Source organism: Aquarana catesbeiana, linkage group LG04, assembly GCF_042186555.1.
Source record: "Aquarana catesbeiana isolate 2022-GZ linkage group LG04, ASM4218655v1, whole genome shotgun sequence".
Lineage (NCBI taxonomy): Eukaryota > Metazoa > Chordata > Amphibia > Anura > Ranidae > Aquarana > Aquarana catesbeiana.
The window spans coordinates 309,862,325-309,882,441 of NC_133327.1; the positions used below are offsets into that span (position 1 = coordinate 309,862,325).

Consider the following 20,117-nt stretch of genomic DNA (forward strand, 5'->3'; position numbering starts at 1 on the left):
ATATACTGCAGTGATGACACGTGAGCCTCATACCCCAGATGATGTCCAATAGGATGAAACGTGTTGGGTGATGCTCTTGGAATCATTGCCTATACTCAATTTTATTTACAAGCTTGTGTTATCGGATTTGCTGCAAGTGTAAACCCCCCCTCCTTTTTGATTTATTTTTTTTAAACCATCAAACAGTATAACACTATGTGGGGATCATTTGTTTTTCATCCACACCATTTAATGTGATTCATCGCATGTTTTGGAGTCCATCATAAATACCTGACAATCCCCATTCAACATTGGGTGGAATCTTTCTTACCATTGTTCCAGAGGCGGGAGTTCCTGTTTGAGGCCATTCCCTCAAGAGTGCCTGTCTGACCCACGTGCTATACGGTACGTGTGTCCATCGAATCTGGTAAGCGTGATCACTTTACCATTTTGACTGTATTTATAAGATTCATCCCGGATTATCCAAGAGACTTTTTTTTTTTTCTCTTTTTATTTTAACTTTAATGGACCTTCCTTAAATGTTTTTTATTCACTTTGGACTTTTATGTTTTTTGGTTTTGTTCACATTCAGTTTTGCATTGCCTACCTCACCTTTTCAGGTTCACATGCTGTTTACTTGCTCACTTAGCGCCACGCTTTTTATTTTTTTTTTTAATTTTTACATTTTTTTTTTTTTAATTTCCATTTTGCACTGTATGTCTAGTGATGTGTTGGCTGCTTATTTTTTCCTTTTTTACAATAGGCTAATGACCAGACAAGAAAAAGGAAGTGGGCTGTATAAGGTATCTACTGACAGAAAAAAAAAAATGTTTTACTAATCCAAAGTTAAAACAACAAGGGCAGAAGATTTAATAGATGGAAAGTTGAAAAAAATGACTGAAGGTCCGCTTTAAGGTCTGGGGAGTCTCCTGGCCACGGACCCAAAATTGCAATGTTCTCCAAGCCATTTAGTTATCACTTTTTGCCTTATGGCAAGGTGCTTCATCATGCTGGAAAAGGCATTGTTCCTCACCAAACTGTTCTTGGATGGTTGGGAGAAGTTGCTCTCGGAGGATGTTTTTGTACCATTCTTCATGGCTGTGCTTTGCAATTTATCTGATCACTCTAGAGTATATGCAAATTGCCATTGAAAAAACTGAGGCAGCAGACTTTGTAAAAATAAATTTGTCATTCTCAAAGCTTTTGGCCATGGCTGTACAGTGTCGCCACACTATGCCCACTGTAATTGACACCCCCCCCCCCCCCATACCATGTGATCACTGCGACCAACCAGAGCTCACATTTAGGGGTGCACAGAATGGAATTTTTTTTTTTTTTTTTTGAGAATCTTTTTATTTTGCTTTTAGCAAAGACAAAACAAACAAACATACAACAGTACAGCCAACATCTGGTTAACATCAGGGGTGGGACCCGTGCAGGGGTCACAAGTAAGCATAATGGAACCAAAAAACATTAGATTATTTGTGACTGCCATAATGTACCATCATCCATGTGTTGGCCTGGCTCATGCTTCAAGGATAGGTTGATAGTTAACTAGCCCACTTAAGTTATTGTGCTGGCAAGGGTTGGTTTATCAAGACTTCAAGGGAGGTCATCGGATATCGAGAGACCTTCTAGTCTGCTGCAGCAGTGGAGGGTTCCGCTAACCACTTAGAGTAGACCCTGTCATATTTTTTTGGACCGCCTCTATGAATATAGGTATCTTTGTAAAGGGGTATCACATTGACAAGTGTTTTCCATAGACCTATAGAGGGAGGAGTTTTCCGCTTCCAGCATAGGACGATGGACTTATTGGCATAGAACAGCAAGAGACCCAACAAAGTTCTCTCAGCCACCCTGGGCGCCAGGTCCCTCACCAGTCCCAACAGGCATATTCTTGGGGATGGGACAATCGAGATACTTAGTAGTTCATTCACCTCCATAAGGATTTGTGACCAAAAAACTGAAATTACCGGGCAGGACCAAAAGATGTGAATGTAGTCCCCCGGAGCATGGTCACACCGCCAGCGCTCCAGGGAGAGGGAAGACCTCCTCCTGTGCACCCGAGCTGGAGTGAGATATGCTCTGTGAACAATCTTGTATTGAATGAGGCGATCTCTCAAGGAAACCAGTATTTTAAATGGGAGGTCCCATATATCCTCCCAGTCCTCGAGCCCACCTCCGGAACGTCCTGGCCCCATTGCTGACAGAGCCTGGACAACTCAGGAGATGAGACCCGGAGGAGGTGTGAGTAGAGCACGGAAGTGGGCTTGTCATTGCAGTCAAAGCGCAAAGATCAAGAGGTCTGAGGTGACATCTGATAGAACCTTGATGTGGTACTTGGTCCACACCACCGGGTCTGGAATTCCGAAAAGGCAATGTAGGTTGGGATTGTTCCAGAGGGGGCGTTCGGGGATACCGCAGTCAAAGGATACTTTTCACAGGCCAAGCCCTCCCGCCGGGCCCTAAGGGTGGTACACATTGAGGGGGTCAGGTCGTACGGAGCCTTTGGACCCCGCAAAAGGAGGTTCGACAAAGCCTCTGCAGACCTAACACCGCAGCCTCCGTAGCCCAGGTCGGGTTGGATCTGTCCGGAACAAGCCACCAAAATGCAGTGACCAATTGAGCCGCAATGTAATACGTGTGGCAGTCCGGGAACGCCAGGCCCCCCTGCGAACAAGGGCGCATTAGAGTGGTTAGTTTGAAGCGTGGAAGACGTGGGCCCCATAGAAAGGAGGAGAAAATTTTATTTAGATGGGCAAAAATCGATTTAGGGATCCACTGAGGGGAGTTATGAAACAAATATGTAAACTTAGGAAGGATTTTCATTTTGATGAGGTTAATACGACCCATGCTTATAGCTTGGCTTTCATTAACAGCTTCAGATCCGGGCCATTGCCAAATGACGGCAACAGCGCGGATCTAAATTGCCGGGACGACGTCTATTGACGTCGTCCCGTGCACGAGCGGCCTGCGCGCCCCCTGCAGGGCGCGCGCGGCGCGCTCGGTGATCAGCGAGTCTATGAGACTCGCCTGATCACAGATCAGAGTAAGGGGTTGGTCCCGACCCCTTACCACATGATCAGCTGTCAGCCAATGACAGCTGATCATGTGATGTAAACAGAGCCGGTAATCGGCTATTTTTCCTCCTCGCGCTGACAGCGTGAGGAGGAAAAAAAAACCCGATCACCGGCGGCCGTGATCGGGACATCAGTCCCGATCACGGCGCTATTACAACACAAAGCAATAGGCAGCAGTGCTGCCTACAAGTGCCCACCAGAGTCACCCATCAGTGCCCACAGTGCCACCCATCAGTGCCCACAGTGCCACCCATCAGTGCCACCCATCAGCACCCACATCAGTGCCACCCATCAGCACCCACATCAGTGCAACCTATCAGAGGCCCATCAGTGCCCCCATCAGTGCCACCCATCAGTGCCCCCCATCAGTGGTACCTATCAGTGCCCATCCGTGCCACCCATCCGTGGCCATCAGTGCCGCCTTATCTGTGCCCATCAGTACCGCCTTATCTGTCCCCATCAGTACCGCCTTATCTGTCCCCATCAGTACCGCCTTATCTGTCCCCATCAGTACCGCCTTATCTGTCCCCATCAGTACCGCCTTATCTGTCCCCATCAGTACCGCCTTATCTGTCCCCATCAGTACCGCCTTATCTGTCCCCATCAGTACCGCCTTATCTGTCCCCATCAGTACCGCCTTATCTGTCCCTATCAGTACCGCCTTATCTGTCCCTATCAGTGCCGCCTTAACTGTGCCTATCCATGCCCATCAGTGCAGCCTATCAGTGCCCACCAGTGCCGCCTCATCAGCGCATATCAATGAAGGAGAAAAATTACCTGTTTGCAAAATTTTATAACAAACTATTAAACATGATTTTTTTTTTTTTTTCAAAAATTTCTATCTTTTTTTGTTTGTTTAGCAAAAAATAAAAATCCCAGCTGTGATTAAATACCACCAAAAGAAAGCTCTATTTGTGGGAAAAAAATGATAAAAATTTCATTTGGGTACAGTGTTGTATGACCGCGCAATTGTCATTCAAAGTGCGACAGCGCTGAAAGCTCAAAATTGGTCTGGGCAGGAGGGGGGTTTAAGTGCCCAGTAAGCAAGTGGTTAAATTGACTACTGTGGACAAGTTCAATGGAATGAAGTCAGTCACATTCCTCGAAATACGTACCCCCAAGTATGTAAATTCTTCCACCCATTTCAACTGAAGAGAAGCCGGGGCCACTTTTTGCATCCGCATCAATGGCAACAAGTTGCGACTTTGACCAATTGACCTTTAGCCCTGTCACCTCAGAAAATTTTCTAGGACCAACAATGCTCCTTGCAGAGAGGAGCCGGCGTCGTTTAGAAAGAGGAGGAGGTCGTCTGCGTACAGGGCCACCCTCTCCTCCGGCCAGGCCAGATGGAGTCCCCTAATGTGTGGCGAGACACGTAGTGCCTCAGCCACCGGCGCAATAGCAAAAAGGGCCGGAGAGAGAGGACAGCCCTGCCGCGTACCCCTAGCAAGCTCAAAAACAGGAGAAAGACGACCCCCCCAGACGAATGGCAGCTGTCGGCGAACGATATAAAGTCTGCAACCATTGGATAAACACCAGGGGAATCCCATTCTCCGCAGAATCTCCCACAGGAAAGGCCACTCTATGGAGTCGAACGCCTTCTCAATATCGAGAGAGACGACTACTCTGGTACCGTGATTGTCATGCCCTGCATAGAGATTAGTGAACAATCTACAAAGATTAATATCTGTAGACTTGTGGGTCATGAAACCGATCTGATCCGAGGGAGGGAAGTAAAGGGTTAAGTCTCGCAGTAAGGAGCGTTGTTAGAATTTTGAGGTCATTGTTAAGGAGAGCTATAAGTCTATAAGATGCACATAATTTTGGATCCTTATCAGTTTTGGGAATGAGAATAACATGCGCGTGGGGCATGGAGGATGGGAGAGAGCCCTGCTCCAGGCAATGAGTAAATAGGGCAGCCATTCGGAGAGCCAACATGCTGGCATGTGCTATGTAAAAATCAATCGGAAGACCATCTGGACCAGGAGCCTTGCTAGTGGATAGGGAATGAATTGCAGCAAGAACCTCCTCAGCGGTAATTGGGGAAACTAGATGGGACCTCTCCGAGTCGGAGAGCCAGCCAAGGGCTATCGAATTCAGTAGGAGTTCCAACCCCTCTGGGTCTAAACCGTGGGTAATATGGTGGTATATAAGGATTGATAAGTCATGGAACGCTAGCAAAGTGGCCTCTGGAGAAGAGATGGTCTCACCCATGGGGGAGGTGAGTTCAGGAATCACGGTACTCGGGGTGTCATGGTGGGACTTCATTGCCAACAGTCTGCCATTCCTGTCTCCTTGTTCAAAGAATTTTTGTTTCGTATGATACAGTTCTAATCTAGTAACCTGTTAAGTAAAGGTGAAGACTGCGTTTGGATGCCTGCAGCGCATCAAAGTTTGAGGCGGAGGGATTCAACCCAAAATGGGCAGAAGCCAACTCCACCCCACCCACCAACGCCGCAGTGGCAGCAGTTTGTTGCGCCCTAACCGCCTTGATGGCTGAGATGTAATGGCCCCTTGTAAATGCTTTGAAAGCATCCCATACTATCTCAGGAGAGGATGACCCTTCATTAGAGTCCCAGTAATCACTTAGGGCTAGGGGGGTCTGTTCTGCTATGTCAGGTTGGGAAATCCATTGAGCACCAAGCCGCCACATGGAGCCACTACGAGAGGAGGAGGAGGTGCGCAGGGTGATTTTTAGGGGGCTGTGATCAGAGAGACCACTGGGAAAATAGGACGCGTCTAGAACGTCCGTCAATATAGAGGGGTTAGCAAAAGCATAATCAATTCTGGAGGCAGTTTTGTAAGAGGTGGAAAAACAGGAAAAGGTTTTAGTGGATGGGAATTTCCACCTCCAGACTTCTGTGACCCCTGCAGATAATGCCCAATTTGACAACTCCCCGGTGAAGGACTTAGGTGGTGAGGGTCTATCCAAATCTGGGGAGAGGATGGCATTAAAGTCGCCTAGTAGTAAAATTTTAGCAGGACAGTATGGGGTGATCCTCTCCAGTATAGTGTACAAAATTTCTGGCTTAAAGGGCGGTGGCACATATATACCTGCAAAGACATACCTCTGCTGCCACAATGTGTGAGTACCAGTATAACAAATTTACCCAGCAGATCCGTATGGACCGCGTCTGACACATGGGAGAGACTTATGCACCAAGATGGATACTCCCCTTGCATACGACGAGTAAGAGGCATGAAAAGCTCTCTGTACCCAGGGCCGCCTTAGAGCCATAAGCTTACTGCCCACCAGGTGTGTCTCCTGCAGGACAAAGACGGCTGGACTATGTTGTTTGACATATTGAAAAAGAAGCGCCCTCTTAAACTTAGAGTTGAGGACACGCACGTTCCAGGATACCGAAGAGAAGGAATCCTGATCACGTAATGCCATATTTGCTTCGACCATAATAAGTAGAGGAGCCTAATAGTCTTTGAGCAGGCGACACCCAGTGGGCAGTAGTGGAGCATGAGCCATTGTACGTGAAACACAAAATACACATATAAAAAACAAACGCATCAACTAAACTAAAACTTCCCAAGCACCGGGTGCTTATCCTACCAGTCCCTGCCACCCCCCAGAACATCATGGAGGAAGTCAGGAAGCGGTCTATACCCAAAAACAAAAACAATACCTGTAAAGCTAAACCTGATAACTAGGCCACAATACAGTCCTCTGCAGTACTGAGCTGAAGCTGCAGGCTCAACCCTATAACCCTAATGACCCTATTATAGAATTCCTGGGTTAATGGGACATCTAGAATATGTGAAACAGAATAAAAGAGATATAACCATGTCAATGTGCGTAGAAATAGAGTAGAGCCCATAACCATGGTAGGAAAGTGAGACTATGACCGAGTTACACAGTCAGTAAGTATCCATAATAGAACCAATTTTAGAATAAGAAAGTGAAGTGCAAGAAAAGCTCAAAAATGCAGTTTGCAGTCTCTAACCATCTCTCGTATCATGTCTGCAATCTCTTACTATTAGCAGTGTATTCAAGTATTAGCAAAATTTCCATTCGTTGCTCCTCTAGCAGACATTATACTGGGAGATGGTCAGACTATGTAGACCTGATGCAGGAGATCAATGCAGCCTCACCAGTGCCCGTCAGATGCAACCTCACCAGTGGCGGGATCAGAGTGGCAATCTCCCGTTGTGTCACTGAGCTGGATTTGAATTTCCCGGCCGTAGTAACAATGTCCAGGCTCCTGTGATACGTCACACTTAATGTCCCGGCATTGGATCAATGTGCCGTCTGTCACAGGAGGCGGGACATTGTTACTGCGGCTGTCCGGACAATTCGGCTCCATGACTCGGAGAGGACGGATGACACCCCCGCAATGTGCGGCACCAGGGGTGGACCCCGTGCCCCTTTCGGTGCCATTATCTGCACCTTTTTTGTCCTACAGAAATTTAGGTGCACCACTACTCACAATAGAGTACACGCAATGAAATGAAAGCCGTTATTGACTGACGTGATCGTTGTGATTTTTCACTGTGATCACATGGTACCAGGGCCGCTCGCAGTGGCCGGGTACAACAATCTGTGTTGCGCCATGTCCAGTGAACACAGTTGGTCACATATTGTGCCTCCTAGGGTGCGCATGAGGTGCGTGCATGGTTGGATTTCATATGATGTCCATTTAGAGGTGCGCATCTTCACTGGTCTCATGATTCGATTTGATTACGATTTATCCTGTCAATGATTCAATTCGATCCCACGATGCATCATGATTACTGCCTGTGGTTTTCATCAAAAAATTCAAACAGTCGGAAGAACTTTTCTCCAAGCGTCTTCCAGGACAGCCCATGAGACCTTGGGCTCCTCCTACCAGGACAGGAAACACGTCACCCCCACCAGATAAAAGGGCGGTCCTCCAGGCCCATGTCAGTTATTTGTGTTTCCTCCGGACGGGGGGTAACATGTTCATGGAACCTGCTCCCATAGGCCTTACAAGCAGGGGCTTTGTATGTTTTTTTTCTGGGGCATATCACTTACCTCTTCCTCTGCCAGAAGCAGCACATCGCTGGGGAGGTTGGCTGTGCTGCTGTTCTCTGTCCTCAGTGCCTGGAGAGGGCCAGGACCGGTGTGAGGTCGTGCCCCTAGCGCAGTGCATTGCACTCTAGCTCAGCTGAGCTTCGGTTGTCCTTCCCTGCCGACAGCCTGGCTGATCTGAGCAAGGAATGGAGGAAGCCGCAGCGTTCGAGGGGGCGGAGCTATTGCGCTCCAAGCCGGCCCAAGGAAGTGCCTGGAGAGGGTTACTTCCTGGGCATATGACATCATCATCGGGCGCCGGAGATGAGGTTCCAGTCTTCATAAACGGCGCGAACAGAGAACGCTGGCTGCTGGTGTTTCTTGGTGTTAAGCAGCCAGGCTGTGGATGACCAAGAGGGGCAGAATGGATCCTCCTGCAGTACCTGCACAGGCAGCGGATGCAGTTCCCAACACCAGCACCTCACAGGTAAGCCTGGGGTGTTCTGTCACCAACTTACTATCCCTGTGAGTGTTCCCTCACCCTCCCCCCTCTGTAGTAGTGGGTGTAAGGGGACACATTTCCTCCCTCCTGCACGTGGTGTTACGGAGTGATTGTGTGGCTTTAATTACATTGTGGGTCATTTATTTTGTCTTGCAGACCAAGACTCAGGACAAGGCCCAAGCGCAGCCACTTAAAAGGAAATGTGCGGTTTGCGCAAACAAATTGAGCTCCTCATGGAGCAAAGCAGTTTGTCGCACCTGTATAGAAGGCCTAGTAAAGGATGACCCGGTTGCCTCTTGCCAGAAGATGCTTACTTCTGTTAGGGATGAGCTTGCGTCCACCTTCAGTTCCTTTAGAAGGCTTATTGACAAGCTCCAGACTCCAGCAGAGAGTCCGTCTTCACTGAAGGCGTCAGTAAGCACTCCGCAGCAGGCAGAGAGTGAAGACTCTGAGGCTGAGGTCAGATCTACCCGTTCTTCTCTGGAAGAATCAGGGTCAGATACAGAGCCCAGAGATAGAGAATCCACTCTAGGCTCAAGATTTAAGTTATCTGTTGAGGATGTAGATGACTTATTAAAGGCTATCTATACTACCCTTGAATTAAAAGAGGAAGAGGTTCAGTTATCCAGACATGATCTTATGTATAAAGGATTACATAAGAGAAAATCAAGAGTGTTTCCAGTTCATAGTTCTTTGGTTGATACTATTAAACTGGAATGGGATAATCCTGAGAGAAAACCATTCTTCTCTAGTAACCTAAAAAGGAGATTTCCTTTTGATGAGGACACTGCGCAGCCATGGAATAAGAATCCCAAGTTAGACGCACCTCTTTCAAAGGTTTCAAAAAACTCGGACCTGGCGTTTGATGATATGGGTACGCTTAAGGATCCGATGGACAAGAGGGGGGATATCCTTCTCCACAGAGCCTGGGACTCAGCAGTTGGAAACCTGAAACCAGCTTTGGCTTCCACTTGTGTGGCCAGAAATCTGGAGGTTTGGTTGACTCAGATTCAGTCACATCTGTCAGCAGGTACCTCCAGAGAGCAAATTTTAAAGTTGTTTCCTCTCCTATTTCAGGCAGTGGGTTTTTTGGCAGATTCTTCCGCTGAGTCGGTAAGAATGTCAGCCAGGACTTCGGCTCTAGTGAACTCGGCCAGGAGAAGCCTTTGGCTTAAGACCTGGTCAGGGGACTCGGCCTCCAAGTTGTGCCTTTGTGGCCTTCCTTTAACTGGCGATCATTTATTTGGCCCAGGTCTACAGGAGGCACTGGAACGCACGGCTGATAAGAAAAAGGCGTTTCCAGAGAAAAAGAGAGTTCAGACAGCCAGAAAATTTTTTCGTGGCCAAAACAGGCAACAGAGTCCTAGAGAGAAGGACAGCAGGCCGAAAAAGCATTGGACTGGGCATAAAGGCAGAGGCAAAGGGGGAGTGCTATTTAACCCTCCTCAACAGCCCGCCAAGCCGCAGTGACTTGTGTTCCCCGGTGGGAGGGAGATTGAGGGCCTTCATCCCACAGTGGGCAGCAGTCACTCTGAGCCCCTTCGTCCTGGACTTAGTGACCAACGGGTACAGGCTGGAGTTTGTTCACCAACCACCAGAACGTTTGTTGGTCACATTTCCTCCACAAGATCGGGAGAAAGCGAGGGCTCTGGGTCTCCAGATCGGAGACTTATTAGATCAAAAAGTCCTGATTCCTGTTCCTCGATCGGAGCGGGGCAAGGGATTCTATTCCCATGTATTTGTGGTCAGAAAGCCGGCAGGAAAGTTTCGACTTATCCTGAATCTCCAGACCTTAAACAAGTCCATCAGATACAAGCATTTCCGTATGGAGACGGTTTTTACAATCAAAAACCTACTATACCCAAACTGCTTTATGGCCACGTTGGACTTAAGGGACGCTTATCTTCACATCCCTATCCATCCAGCCTTCCAAAAGTTTTTGAGATTGGCAGTGAAGATGGGTATGGGGACCCGACATTTTCAATTTCAGGCCCTCCCCTTCGGTCTTTCCTCAGCCCCACGCATCTTTACGAAGGTGTTGGGGGAAGCGCTGGCTCCTCTAAGATTAAAGGCAATAACGGTTATCCCTTACTTAGACGACCTCCTGATAGTGGCAAAATCATACCAAAGGCTGTTGGAAGATCTCCAGGCTGTACAGGACTTCTTACAGTCCCTAGGCTGGCTAATAAACAAAGAAAAATCGTCCTTGATTCCGGCCCAGAAAGTAACTTATCTGGGTTACGATTTTTGCTCCGTGAACCAAAGAGTTTTTCTTCCTCAGGAGAAGATTACCAAAGTGTTCCAGACTATGTCAACATTGCAGACCAACCAGTCGGTCTCTCTGAGACAGGTGTCGAGGGCAGTGGGTCTTATGACCTCATGTTTTCCAGCAGTACCATGGGCGAGACTCCGTCAGCGTCCGTTACAAAGGTTTCTTTTAAGAAACTGGGACGGGGACGTAAGGTCCCTGGAGTCAAGGATCTGGCTTCCCGACAGGATAAAAAGAATCCTGTGGTGGTGGAGAGCTGGTCAGCACCTAGCAGGAGGTCTCCCATGGTCCTTTCCCATTTCCCGAAGGATTACCACGGATGCGAGTTCCTGGGGATGGGGGGCACACCTCAGCAATGCAGTAGCACAAGGAGAGTGGTCCCCAGAGGAGGCAAGGGCCTCATCCAATCAAAGAGAGCTGCTTGCAGTCCAGAGAGCCCTCCAGTCTTTTCAGATGGAGATCAGGGGTCACAACCTCCAAATCCTGTCAGACAATATAGCGACAGTCGCGTATATCAACAAGCAGGGAGGCACGAGAAGCCGGAGGCTTCAGTCCATTGCCCAGGAGATCCTTTCATGGGCAGGGGGGAATCTAGCCTCCATTTCTGCTGTACACCTGAAGGGGAAAAACAATTGCCTGGCAGATTATCTCAGCCGTCACAGGATAGACCGAGACAACTGGTCCCTTCATCCCGAAGTCTTTGCAGACCTCACCAAGAGATGGGGTTATCCGGTAGCGGATTTGTTCCCAAACCGAAACAACCGCAAGACTGAGATATTCTTTTCCGTGAACCCGGCAGACCAAGCCTTGGGGATCGATGCTCTGGCGAACCCGTGGCCTCCAGGCCTATGTTATGCCTTTCCGCCAATCAGGCTGATTCCAGAAGTCCTCCGGAAGTTTCGGCTGGAAGAGACAGATCTGATTCTAATTGCCCCGTTTTGGCCCAAGAGGCCATGGTTTTCCCTGCTACAGTCTCTGGTTTCAGAGCCTCCGTGGAGTCTTCCGAAAAGGGAAGACCTATTATTGCAGGGTCCAGTATCACACCCTCAGGTGGTTTCCTTAAACTTGACGGCCTGGTATCTGAAGAAAAGATACTGAGCGCCCAAGGGTTCTCTGACAAAGTAGTCAGGACTCTCGTTAATTGCAGGAAGCCAGTTACTAGAGCCATATATTCCGAAGTTTGGAAAAGGTTTAACTCATGGTTATCTGAAAATGATAGATTAACTCATGATATTCCGTCTATTTTGGAATTTTTTCAAGAGGGTGTCGACAAAGGTCTTTCTGTTAGTACCTTAAAGGTACAGGCAGCAGCTATTAGTGTGTTCCTCCAGTTTTCTCTCCTGGAAAATCCCACTATAGCCAGATTTTTCAAATCTATCTCTAGGGCCAGACCAGTAGTAGTGAGAAGTTGTCCAACGTGGGATCTGTCCCTAGTACTTCAAACTCTGGTAGAATTTCCGTTTGAACCTCTGGAAAGTATGTCAGTTAAGTTACTTACATTAAAAACTGTGTTCCTTATAGCTGTTACCTCAGCTCGTAGGGTAAGTGAGTTGCAGGCCCTATCAGTTAGGGAACCCTTCCTCACGATTTTTGAGGATCGAGTTGTGTTACGAACCGATCCAGGGTTTTTGCCCAAGGTGGCAAGTACATTCCACCGATCTCACAACATTGTATTGCCAACCTTTTGTAGTTCGCCACAGGGCGACTTAGAAAGAAAATTTAGTTTTCTAGATGTAAGAAGGATTCTCTTGGTCTATCTTGAGGTCACGAAGACCTTTAGAAAAACTGATGCCTTGTTTGTCCTCTTTTCTGGAGTTCACAAGGGGAATAGTGCATCTAAAGCCACATTGGCTAGATGGATAAAGCAAGCCATCTTGGAAGCTTACAAAATTAGGGAGGTCCCTACACCTTTTGTTACTGCGCACTCAACTAGAGCCTTGTCTACGTCTTGGGCTGAGAGGGCTGGTGCCTCACCGGAACAAATTTGCAGGGCTGCCACTTGGTCCAGTTACTCGACCTTCATTAAACATTATCGCCTGGATCTCCTATCAGCTCAGGAGCAGGCGTTTGGTCGTAAGGTCCTTCAGGCAGTTGTCCCTCCCTAGACTGGTAAGTTCTGGCTCATCGTCTCATGGGCTGTCCTGGAAGACGCTTGGAGAAAAGCTGAGTTAGACTTACCGGTAACTCCTTTTCTGAGAGTCTTCCAGGACAGCCGGATTCCCACCCGGTATTGTCTGAAGTTATGTGTATTATGCATATGTTTTGCAGGGTCCTACGGTTCTTGAGAATACTGACATGGGCCTGGAGGACCGCCCTTTTATCTGGTGGGGGTGACGTGTTTCCTGTCCTGGTAGGAGGAGCCCAAGGTCTCATGGGCTGTCCTGGAAGACTCTCAGAAAAGGAGTTACCGGTAAGTCTAACTCAGCTTTTTCCTTCCTTCCTTCCTTCCTTCCTTCCTTCCTTCCTTCCTTCCTTCCTTCCTTCCTTCCTTCCTTCCTTCCTTCCTTCAAACATCCCCAATAAACAAAATCACATTACATAGTTGCATAGTAGGTGAGGTTGAAAAGACAAGTCCAACCTATGTGTGAATTATTTGGTTTTTTTTGTTTGTAAGTATTACATTGTATATCCCTGTATGTTGTGGTCATTCAGGTGCTTATCTATCTAAAAATAGTTTTTGAAATGATTGATTGCTCCTAGCTGAAACCACTGCCTGTGGAAGAGAATTCCACATCCTAACCGCTCTTACAGTAAAGAACCCTCTATGCAGTTTAAGGTTAAACCGCTTTTCCTCTAGTTTTAGTGAATGGCCGTGTCTTTAACCTTTCACGGAAAAGTTTTATCCCTATTGTGGGGTCACCAGTATGGTATTTTGTACGTTGAAATCATATCCCCTCTCACTGTCTCCTCTCCAGAGAGAACAAGTTCAGTGCTTATAACCTTTCCTCAAAACTAAGGTCCTCCAGTTCCCTTTATTCGTTTTGTTGGCCTTCTCTGGACTCTTTCCAATTCCAGTACAACCTTCCTGATTGGTGGCCAGAACTGGATGGCATATTCCAGGTGTGGCCGGACCAATCTTGTAGAGTGGGAGAATTATTTTATCTCTGGTGTAAATCCCCTTTTTAATGCATGCCAATATTCTGTTTGCTTTGCTTGCAGCAGTTTGGCATTACATGCAATTGCTGAGCCTGTCATCTACTAGGACCCCAGGTCCCTTTCTATCCTAGATTTTTCCAGAGGTTCTCCTCCTAGTGAGTAGATTCAAATTTTGGCCACCTAAATGCTTTATTTTTTTATTTTTCTACATTAAACTTCCCTTTGCCATGTAGTTGCCCACCCCATTAATTTGTTCAGATCTTCTTGCAATGTTTCCACATCCTGCGGAGAAGTTATTGCCCTTCTTGGCTTAGTATAGTTTGCAAATACAGAGATTGAGCTGTTTATCCCATCCTCCAGGTCATGTATGAATAAATTAAATAGGATTGGTCCCATCACAAAACCCTGGGGGACCCCACTTTCCACCCCGGGCTGCTCCGAGTACATTTATCACTACCCTCTGAACTCGCCTTTTGTAGCCAGGTTTTAATCCATGTACTCCCCCTATGGTCCATGCCAACGGACCTTGCTTTGTACAGTAAATGTTTATGGGGCACTGTATCAAATGCTTTTGCAAAATCCAGATACACCACATCTAAGGGCCTTCCTTTAGATGGCAGGTCACCTCATTATAGAAGGCTAATAGATTGGTTTGGCAAGAACGATTCTTTATGAATCCATGCTGATTACTGCTAATACCGTTGATATTACTAAAATCCTGTATATAGTCCCTTATGACCTCCAAGAGCTAGCATACAATTGATGTTGGGCTAACTGATATGTAATGCCAAGGGATGTATCTTGGCCCTTTTTAAAATATTGGTGCTACATTGGCTTTTCTCCAATCAGCTGGTACCATTCCAGGCAGACTTCGTAAAAAAAAAAAAAAAAAAAAAAATTTTTTTTGCATTTTTAGGAGCCTTGAAAGAATTGCACCAGCGATCAGAAGATCAGATGCCATGCAGGACTCTGGCAGACTGTCAGTGTTATCTGTCTGCCTGCACATCATCCGGGCAGGCAGTTTCACACTGACGGGAAGAATCAATGAACTATCAGAGTGCTGCACAGCACCCTGGTATTTCATTGAGAACTACAAGCCGACATCTGCAAAGGATGTTGGTACTTGTAGCTGATTCAGGGACCTCTATGAATGAACGAGGTGGCCGTGTGGACGGAGCCCCGCGTGGCTGCGCTCTTTTCAAAAAGTGACAGCTGGTACAGGGAATTTCTTCCCATACTGCCTTCACACAGAGGGTTCGGAACACAGCAGCAAACCGTGCCTGGGGAAACATGTTCAATTAACTGGTCCCCAACATGGTTCGGAGCACTCAAATTGCACAAATAAACCGGGCCCGGTTCAGAATTCCAATGTGAGTTCACCCTTAAAGGGCAACTCTTGGCCTTGACTGTTGGTCTCTTATTCCTAAGCTGAGGCTTTCATGCAGGGTGTAGCACACATTTCCCCCCCTCTCTCCGTGGGACCTTAACTTGGTTCTTTTGGCTCCTCTGAAGCCATCCTTTGAAACTTTAAAGATGTTTGCTTATCTGACCTTGCTTATCTGGGCCTGATGTCAAGGTTTGCTTTGTTGCGCACCCCTCAGTTGAACTGCTTTTGGATGTCCCGCTGTAAACCCTAAAAATCCTGTACTCTGTACTGCACTTGAAGAAACTGATTTTAACCACTTGCCGCCCGCCATATAGCAAAATGACGGCGGCAAAGTGGTTTCAATATCCTGACTGGCCATCATATGACGTCTAGCAGGATAACAGCCGCCGTGTCAGACGCAAGTAGAGGAGAGCCGATCAGCTGCTCCTCTCACGGGGGGGTCTGTGCTTATGCTCACACTGGACCACCAGGGACGCCACTAGGACCACCAGGTATGCCACCCTAGACCACTAGGGATGCCAGTCAGTGCCCACAATGGGCATCACTGATTGGCAGGCATTATTGTTTGGCACTGATTGGCACCCATCCGTACCATCAATTACTGTACTTCAGTGCCTATCCATGCCGCCTATGTGTACCCATCAGTGCCGCATATTAATGCCACCTCATTGGTGCCACCTCATCGGTGTCCATCAGTGCCGCCTTATCAGTGCCCGTCAGTGCAGCCCCATCAGTGAAGGAGAAAACTTATTTACAAAGCTTTGTAGCGGAAACAAAAAAATATATTTTTCAAATTTTTTTTTTTGTTTAGCAGAAAATAAAATCCCAGAGGTGACCAAATACCACCAAAAAAAAGCTCTATTTGTGGGACCAAAATGATAAAAATTTAGTTTGGGTACATTCTCATGACCACGCAATTGTCATTCAAAGTGTGACAGTGCTGAAAGCTGAGACAATAAAAAATCTACTTCAGGGAAAATGGCACTGTTCACTAGTTGATTATGTGTTCCAGCTGCACTACTTGAATATTACCAACTCTCAGTTTAAAGTTAATAGTGCTTTAAATATATATAAAAAGGGGAAAAAAACGGATGGGGTGTGTGTGTGTGTGTGTGTGTGTATGTGTATCTCTATATCTATCTCTTGTCTCTACACAACACAAATGATAAAGCATTATGTGACGTGTAAACCAGTTTAAAAACCAATACACATTTCGTGCTTCTAAACAAAAAATAGATAATGGTGACAGATACTAGTATCAAAGTGATGAGTCCCAACAAAAATATGTAATCTGTATGTGTGTACAATTGTACACTATTGGATAACTGTCTGTGAACGGTGATTCACGCACACAAAATTAAAACGGAAGTGACTTCCAGTGCTCCCCACTTCCTCCGCATCACGCACTTGTGCTTGCACTCACCAAAGCGCCTCACCCCTGCAGGGGTAACAGGCGTAATATTCCAGTGACAGTGTTCCCTTTAGACAGGTTATCCCACAGTTTATTACTGCTGCATTCCACCTCGCAAAGGTTACTCCACAGATCGGCTCTTCTTCTTCCCACTGATTGATCACACAGACTGCCCAATGGATGAGCAGCTGGTCGGCTGCTGCAGGGAGGGAGGAGATGGGATCAGGGAGATCGGATCTCTACTCCTAAGCGCAGATTTTTGTTGTGTTTTTTGCTGAAAGCTGAAATTTGGTCTGTGCAGGAAGGTATATAAGTGCCCTGTAAAGTGGTTAATAAGTCAAAAAATCTATTTAAATGAGTCTTCTTCCATGACCAGCAATGAGAGCATCCTGCCTAAGGAAGGAAATTCAAGAATACCACAAACTAACACTTGCCATGCAGATAAAATATATAAAAATTATTTATTTATTTTTATTTATTATAAAAAAAATTTCCTAATAGGCTCAGTGCTAGTTGTAGGGGTGCTCCACCTTCTTTAAGCCCTGTACATGGGAAAAGGTGGACCTATATGGGCAAGACTATTGGACTGGTTAAGACCCCTTTCCTGTATGTTGTCTGAGATCCATGTATGTGTGTGTATATATGTATGTATATGTGTGTGTGTGTGTGTGTGTATGTATGTATGTATGTATGTATGTATATATATATATATATATATATATATATATATATAAATTATTTATTTTATGAACCACTAGTCTCAGTAACCTTACTGTAAGCGATTTTCCCTTCCTCCTTCAGTGCTAAATCAACAAGCCAAGGCCCCTGTTGTACCTCTAGGGCTTTATTTTTTACTTGGTGATTTTGTTTCCAGGGTAGAGAATGCTGTTTTGGCTACATTGAAAGTAGTTTAGACTTTTTTGTGACATCACAGCTACAAACTATGGTGAAGGATTGGATAGCTTAGATAGGAGTGTGTGTATGTACAGTGCCTTGCAAAAGTATTCACAACCCTTTTGGCTTTTTACCTATTTTTTTTGTTACATTACAGCCTTTAGTTCAATGTTGTGTGTTTTTTTTTTTTATTTTCGGAATTAGATGTGATGGATCAGAACACAATAGTCTAAGTTGGTGAAGTAAAATTAGAAAAATATATACGTAAAACTATTTTTCAGAAATAAAAAACCTGATAATTGGCATGTGCGTATGTATTCATCCCCTTAGTTATGAAACCCATAAAAAGCTCTGGTGCAACCAATTACCTTCAGAAGTCACATAATTAGTGAAATGATGTCCACCTGTGTGCAATCTGTCACATGATCTGTCATTACATATACACACCTTTTTGAAAGGCCCCAGAGGCTGCAACACCTAAGCAAGAGGCACCACTAACCAAACACTGCCGTGAGGACCAAGGAACTCTCCTCAACATTGTCTCTTACTTGTTTGAAGTACAAATCAGGGTTAGGTTATTAAAAAAAAAAAAAAAAATATCCATATCTTTGATCCCTAGGAGCACCATCAAATCTATCATAACCAAATAGAACATGGCACAACAGCAAACCTGCGAAGAGACGGCCGCACACCAAAACTCACGGATCGAGCAAGAAGGGCATTAATCAGTGAGGCAGCACAGAGACCTAAGGTTGCCCTGGAGGAGCTGCAGAGTTCCACAGCAGAGACTGTAGTATCTGTACGTAGGACGACAATAAGCCGTATGCTCCACAGAGTTGGGCTTTATGGCAGAGTGGCCAGAAGAAAGGCATTACTTTAAGCAAAAAAATAAAATGGCGCCTTTTGAGTTTGCTAAAAGGCATGTGGGAGACTCCCAAAATGCATGGAGGAATGTGCTCTGGTCTGATGAGACTAAAATTTAACTTTTTGGCCATCAAAGAAAACGCTATGTTCGGTGCAAATCCATCACATCACACACAGAACACCATCCCCACAGTGAAACATGGTGGTGGTAGCATCATGCTGTGGGGATGTTTTTCAGCAGTCAGGACTGGGATACTGGTCAGAGTTGAGGGAAAGATGGATGGTGCTAAATACAGGTATATTTTTGAGCAAAACCTGTACCACTCTGTGTGATTTGAGGCTAGGACGGAGGTTCACCATCCAGCAGGACAATGACTCCAAACACACTGGTAAAGCAACACTTGAGTGGTTTAAGGGGAAATGTAAATGTGTTGGAATGGCCTAGTCAAAGCGCAGACCTCAATCAATAGAAAATCTGTGGTCAAACTTAAAGATTGCTGTTCACAAGCACAAACCATCCAACTTGAAGGAGCTGGAGCAGTTTTGCAAGGAGGAATGGGCAAAAATCCCAGTGGTAAGATTTTGTCCCTTTTTGTTTGCTTCACATGCACAAAAAAATATTCAAAGTTGTGGGCATGTTCTGTAAATTAAATGATGCAAATCCTCTAACAGAAAAATGCCAAGGGGGTGAATACTTTTGCAAGGCACTATGTATGTATGTATGTATGTATGTATGTATGTATGTATGTATCTATCTAACAAAAGTGAGTATACCCCTCACATTTTTGTAAATATTTTTATTTTATATCTTGTGACATCAAAGAAATGACACTTTGCTACAATGTAAAGTAGTGAGTGTACAGCTTTGCTGTCCCCTCAAAATAGCTCAACGGACAGCCATTAATGTCTAAACCACTGGCAACAAAAATGAGTACACCCCTAAGTGAAAATGTCCAAATTGGGCCCATTAGCCATTTTCCCTCCCCGATGTCATGTGACTCGTTAGTTTTACAAGGTCTCAGGTGTGAATGGGGAGCAGGTGTGTTAAATTTGGTGTTATCTCTCTCATACTGATCAGTGGAAGTTCAACATGGCACCTCATGGCAAAGAACTCTCTGAGGATCTGAAAAAAAGAATTGTTGCTCTACGTAAAGATGGCCTTGGCTAAATGAAGATTGCCAAGACCCTGAAACTGAGCTGGAGCACGGTTGCCAAGACCAAACAGCGGCTTAACAGGACAGGTTCCACTCAGAACAGGCCTTGCCATAGTTGACCAAAGAAGTCGAGTGCACATGCTCAGCGTTGTATCCAGAGGCTGTCTTTGGGAAATAGATGAATGAGTGCTTCCAGCACTGCTGCAGAGGTTGAAGGGGGGGGGTGGGGGGTGGGGTGGTAAGCCTGTTAGTGCTCAGACCATATGCCGCACACTGCATCAAATTGGTCTGCATGGCTGTCGTTTGTTGAAGACAAGCAGACTAAGGACATGGATTACTGGAACCATGTCCTGTGTTCTTATGGGACCAAGATAAACTTATTTGGTTCAGATGGTTTCAAATGTGTGTGGCGGCAACCAGGTGAGTAGTACAAAGACAAGTGTGTCTTGCCTACAGTCAAGCATGGTGGTGGGAGTGTCATGGTCCTGGGCTGCATGAGTGCT

General features: G+C 46.1%; 1 protein-coding gene across 1 annotated transcript in view; it reads left to right on the forward strand.

The window, feature by feature from the left end:
• Positions 1 to 20,117, forward strand: part of DDX43 (DEAD-box helicase 43) — a 232,407-nt gene that overhangs the window by 25,374 nt on the left and 186,916 nt on the right. The window lies entirely within an intron of this gene.